The sequence below is a fragment of the Grammomys surdaster genome, unplaced genomic scaffold, assembly GCF_004785775.1.
Source record: "Grammomys surdaster isolate TR1022 unplaced genomic scaffold, NIH_TR_1.0 233, whole genome shotgun sequence".
Classification (NCBI taxonomy): Eukaryota; Metazoa; Chordata; class Mammalia; order Rodentia; family Muridae; genus Grammomys; species Grammomys surdaster.
Window position 1 is genome coordinate 4,268,975 of NW_021604678.1, and position 5,844 is coordinate 4,274,818.

Sequence of the window (5,844 nt, forward strand, 5' to 3'; positions counted from 1 at the left end):
TGCAAAGCTGTAGGACTCCATTCGGGGTGGGAGAACACAGTCTGAGGTCCCTTGGGGGCTGGAGCTCTTCAGTTGGGGGGTCCCCGGGCCAAAAGGAGGCCGAGAACCAATTGTGTTCTCAGGTGCCGCTGAGAGGCCACGTAAGGGTCAAGATGGGGGCATATGGGTTGGATCGGCCTCCAGCTAAAGAGGAGAGGGGGTAGGATGAGCTCTGGCTGCATCCCAACTCTTGGTCATGGCAACTCGTTTGGCTGGGTCCCTGTGGCTGGAATCGTAGAGAGGTCATTGGCAGGAGATTAGGTGGTGGCTCGGTAGGTGAAAACCTTCTCCACGATTCCCTACGGTGGGTCCCAAAGAAGAGAGACAGTCGGTGCCAGTTGCTTCAGAGTCCAGGTACGGGTAGTCACGTTTCGTGCGTGCTCATTCAGACAAGATGCCTGAGGAAACCTAGACCCAAGACCAACCAATGGAAGAGGAGGAGGTTGAGACCCTTGCCTTTCAGGCAGAAATTGCCCAGTTAATGTTCTTGATCATCAATACTTTTTACTCGAACAAAGAGATTTTTTTTTTTTTTTTTGGTTTTTCGAGACAGGGTTTCTCTGTGTAGCCTTGGCTGTCCTGGAACTCACTCTGTAGACCATGCTGGCCTCAAACTCAGAAATCCGCCTGTCTCTGCCTCCCAAGTGCTGGGGTTAAAGGCGTGCGCCACCCCCCCCCCGCCTCAAAGAGATCTTTCTGAGGGAGCTCATTTCCAATTCATTGGATGCTCTGAATAAAATCAGATACGAGAGCTTGACGGACCCTAGTAAACTTGACTCGGGGAAAGAGCTGCACATTAATCCCATTCCCAACAAACAGGATTGAACCCTCACTATTGTGGATACTGGAATTGGAATGACCAAGGCTGACTTGATCAATAACCTTGGCACTATTGGCAAGTCAGGCACCAAACCCTTCATGGAGGCTTTGCAGGCTGGTGCAGATATCTCTATGATTGGCCAGTTTGGTGTTGGTTTTTATTCTGTGTATTTGGTTGCTGAGAAAGTGACTGTCATCACGAAGCACAATGATGATGAGCAGTATGCCTGGGAGTCCTCAGCTGGGGGATCCTTCACAGTGAGGACTGACACAGGGGAGCCAATGGGTCGTGGAACAAAGGTTATCTTGCATCTGAAAGAAGACCAAACTGAGTATTTGGAGGAAAGGAGAATAAAGGAGATTGTGAAGAAGCATTCTCAGTTTATTGGCTATCTCATTACTCTGTTTGTGGAGAAGGAGCGTGATAAGGAAGTCAGTGATGATGAGGCTGAGGAAAAGGAAGAGAAGGAGGAAGAGAAAGAAAAAGAAGAAAAGGAGTCTGATGACAAGCCTGAAATAGAAGATGCTGGTTCTGATGAAGAAGAAGAAGAGAAGAAGGATAGTGACAAGAAGAAGAAGAAGAAGAAGAAGAAGAAGAAGAAGAAGAAGAAGAAGAAGAAGAAGAAAAAGGAAAAGTACATTGATCAAGAAGAACTCAACAAAACAAAGCCGATTTGGACCAGGAATCCTGATGACATTACTAATGAAGAATACGGAGAGTTCTACGAGAGCTTAACCAATGATTGGGAAGAACATTTGGCTGTAAAGTATTTTTCAGTTGAAGGACAATTAGAATTCCGGGCCCTTCTTTTTGTCCCAAGACGTGCTCCTTTTGATCTGTTTGAAAACAGAAAGAAAAAGAACATCAAGTTGTATGTTCACAGAGTTTTTATCATGGATAACTGTGAAGAGTTAATCCCTGAATATCTGAATTTCATTAGAGGGGTGGTGGATTCTGAGGATCTCCCTGTAAATATTTCCCGTGAAGTGCTGCAACAAAGCAAAATTCTGAAAGTTATCAGAAAGAATTTGGTCAAGAAATGCTTAGAACTATTTACTGAACTGGCAGAAGATAAAAAGAACTACAAGAAGATTTATGAGCAGTTCTCAAAAAAACATAAAGCTTGGAATTCATGAAGACTCTCAAAATCGGAAGAAGCTTTCAGAGCTGTTGTGGTACTACACATCTGCTTCTGGGGATGAGATGGTGTCTCTGAAAGACTACTGCACCAGAATGAAGGAAAACCAGAAGCACATCTATTTTATCACAGGTGAGACCAAGGACCAGGTTGCTAACTCAGCCTTTGTGGAATGTCTCCGAAAGCATGGCTTAGAAGTAATCTATATGATTGAGCCCATTGATGAGCATTGTGTGTAACAGCTGAAGGAATTTGAGGGCAAGACCTTGGTGTCTGTTACTAAAGAGGGACTGAAACTTCCAGAAGATGAAGAAGAAAAGAAGAAACAGGAAGAGAAAAAGACAAAATTTGAGAACCTCTGCAAAATTATGAAAGATATTTTGGAGAAAAAGGGTGAAAAGGTGGTTGTGTCAAGCCGACTGGTGACATCCCCATGCTGTATTGTCACAGGAACCTATGGGTGGACAGCAAACATGGAGAGAATCATGAAAGCCCAAGCCCTCAGAGACAACTCAACAATGGGTTACATGGCAGCAAAGAAACACCTGGAGATAAACCCTGATCACTCCATTATTGAAACCTTAAGGCAAAAGGCAGAGGCTGACCAGAATGACAAGTCTGTGAAAGATCTGGTCATCTTGCTCTATGAAACTGCACTCCTGTCTTCTGGCTTCAGTCTGGAAGATCCTCAGACCCATCCTAACAGGATCTACAGGATGATCAAGCTTGGCCTAGGTATTGAAGAGGATGATCCTACTGTGGATGAGACCAGTGCTGCTGTAACTGAAGAAATGCCACCCCTGGAAGGAGATGGCGACACATCACGCATGGAAGAAGTAGACTAAGCTTCACCAGAACTATGTGTTTGATGCTTACCTTCATTCCTTCTGATAATATATTTTCCATGATTTCTGTTTATTTTTGTTAACATTTAAAACGTCTGTGTGGCATGAAAACTAAGGGGAAGATAAAATGTCTACGTGTGATACTGTGATACTATAGGTCTGACTCAAGAGGTTGGTAGAACGTTTGTTGTAAGATGTAACCTGCTGTTAATCTTAACTCTGTGGTTGGAAGTGTTTAGCTGTTGAGCTGGATTCCTTAGTTGACCAAATTAAGACGGCTTAAGTTACATCTTAAAACTTTCACTCCCTGTAGTTAATTCTGCATGTGCTAGTCTTAGAAGTAAATATAAGTTAAAACAACTTGACAGGAGCTCCCCAAGTGGCTTGTTTTTCCAAGTACCAAGAACAAAACCTTAAGTTTCCCTAGGTCTTGTAACTCTCAGCAAGGCTTGTGAATGGAAATAATAGTGCCCAATCACATTCTGCTTTAAAAGGTAAATACAGATGAGATAAAAAGAAAAAAAAAGAAGAAGAGAGACAGTCCATGGTCTTAAGATATTTATTGTCATTGTGGAAAATGGATGAAGCTATATGCTGGTATTCTCAGGGCGGGCCTAAGGTTAAATGCCTTATGCAAGGAGGAGGGTCTGGGAAGGAATGCTTAATTGGCTACACCCTCTGGCCTTTAGGTATCTCATTAATATAGAGATGTCTTGAGGCTCTGTGGCCTGTAGTCACACCCTCTACCTGTAGAGGGGCTAGGGGGCATTGTCCTATATGCCTGGAAGGTGCAGACTGATGGAGGTCTTCAGCCTCGTGTCAGGAGCCTGGAGTCTGGGAGCATGGTGAAATGCATGCTGTCCCTTGCAGGGAAACCTGTGGGGTCTCCAACCTGCATGGTCTCTGGCCATCTCTAGCTGGTACGCAACCAGAAACCATGCTGTCCTTTCATGGTTCTATAACAGCATCCAGGGAGACATGGTGCTCAGCTCCAGCTGAGAGTTCTACATCTTGTTCCAAAAGCAAACAGGGGAAGACTGGCTTCCAGGCAGCTAGGAGGAAGGTCTCAAAGCCCACATCCACAGTGACACACTTCCTCTAACAAGGCCACACCTACTCCAACAAGGCTACACTTTCAAATAGTGTCACTCTCTGGGCCAAGCGTATTCAAACCACCACATTCCTCATGTAGGGATGGGGATCTCAAGAGCCCCTTCTCTATCCATGCCAGGCTGTTGACTGACTGGATCTTGTGCAGTTGTTACAGTGGCAACTGTAGGACCTCGAAAGGATGGCTTGGTTTTTGGTAGAAGCACTGGCTGAAATGGCTGGAGACCCTACAAGGGATGGAATACATTTCACCATGCTCCCAGATTCCAGGCTCCTGACACGTGGTCTAAGACCTCCATATATCTGGCCAACAGCTAGTCCTCCATGATTCGTGGTGAGTTGAGAGGAAATCAAGTGGTTCCTTTGAAGCTTTGTTTTCAAAAGGATCATGTCTAATTTCCAGAATTTAGGATGAGTTAGAGCCACCAGAGTAACAGAGAGGGGAAAAAGAAGAAAGGAAGCACACCCACCACCCAGCATGTTACAAGTCAGAAGGAACGGGGCCTGTTTACAGTGCTTGCACCCTAGAACATTCCTATTGGCTACTGAGCCACAGATGTCTTGGGTTTGAGCTTGTTAAATTTCATGCTAACTATCAAGAGTATGTCGTTGTCTCTACTTCATATGGATGAGAAGAGTTATTTATTTCTGATTTCCAGGAAAGCCATTGTTAAAGCCACATGCTATTCCAAGCTCTTGATAAGAAAGCAAAAGGCATTTTTATTGTGGATTTTTTTTTTTTTTTTTTTTTTTTGTGCTCAGCATCAGACTGTGCTTGCCTGGTGAGAGCTGTACTAACTACGCCTCCCACCAGGCCCTGGAGATGCTGTGATTCACTTTTTCCTTTTCAGCTGCAATTGAACCCCAGGAAACATCTCGTGAATTCTTCTGTTGAATATCCTCCCACTGGTATTAATTATGCAACTTGAAATTGCAGTAAAACCATCAGATCTTCTTTCAGTGGAAGAGGTTGGAGATGTATTCTTAATTTTTAAAATTTCCTCATTCCTTTGTTTTGAGTGAAGGTGTCAGCAAGCCCCAGGTTGGCCTCACACTCACTGGTAGCCCAGGCTAGCCTCACATTCACTGGTAGCACAGGCTAGCTTCACATTCACTGGTAGCTGTTGCAGGAGATATTTTAAATTGGGGTTTTCTTGAGCTGACTATCTAACCAGCAGCGACTCTGCTTAGCTCTGCCGATATGTTCCAGGGCCAGAGACAATGTGCGTGCCACAGCTAGAAATGGCCAGCCAGAGACACCAGCCCTTCTACCCATGAGATGCCAGCATGGGAGATGGCCCTGCCAATCTTTCACGCTGTCTCCACAAGGCTGGGCATTGCCCACATCATCCCACCATCCACATGGGCCAGATAGGAAATGAGACTCTAATGCTTAAATATTAATCGAAGGCTTTGTATGTTTGGTAATGCTCAATAACAATATGCCCATACAATTAGAGGTGTTTCCCAATTAGCTAATCTAAAGATAAGTTGTTACCCGGGACTGCTGTCCGTACCTGTGTGGTTCTCCATCCTCCTACATCTCTGCCCTCCCCCCGCCTCGCTCTTCCTCTTCCTTTTCCTCTTCCTCTCCTTACTCCTCCCACCTTAGCTCCTCCTACAGGTAGCCAAGACTGGTTTTGCACTTTTGATCCTCCTGCCTCTGCTTCCCAACTATTGGGATTACAGGCATGCGTCATCACAGCAAGGCAGCTATTGGTCAGCTAGCACTCCTGATAAGAACTTCCTGGGGTAAAAACACTCTAGGTCTTTTCTCCCTTCACAATGATCTGCTCACAGCATGTTCCTTCTGACTTGCAAACAGAAGCAACAGTAGTGGGTGGATAAATAAAAAGATCAGGGGAGTACATGCGAGTACTTTGTTCTGTGAG

At 44.9% G+C, this 5,844-nt stretch overlaps 1 pseudogene; it reads left to right on the forward strand.

The window, feature by feature from the left end:
- Positions 1 to 433: 433 nt before the first annotated feature.
- LOC114626315 lies at positions 434 to 2,959 on the forward strand (annotated as a pseudogene).
- The last annotated feature ends 2,885 nt before the right edge of the window (positions 2,960 to 5,844 follow it).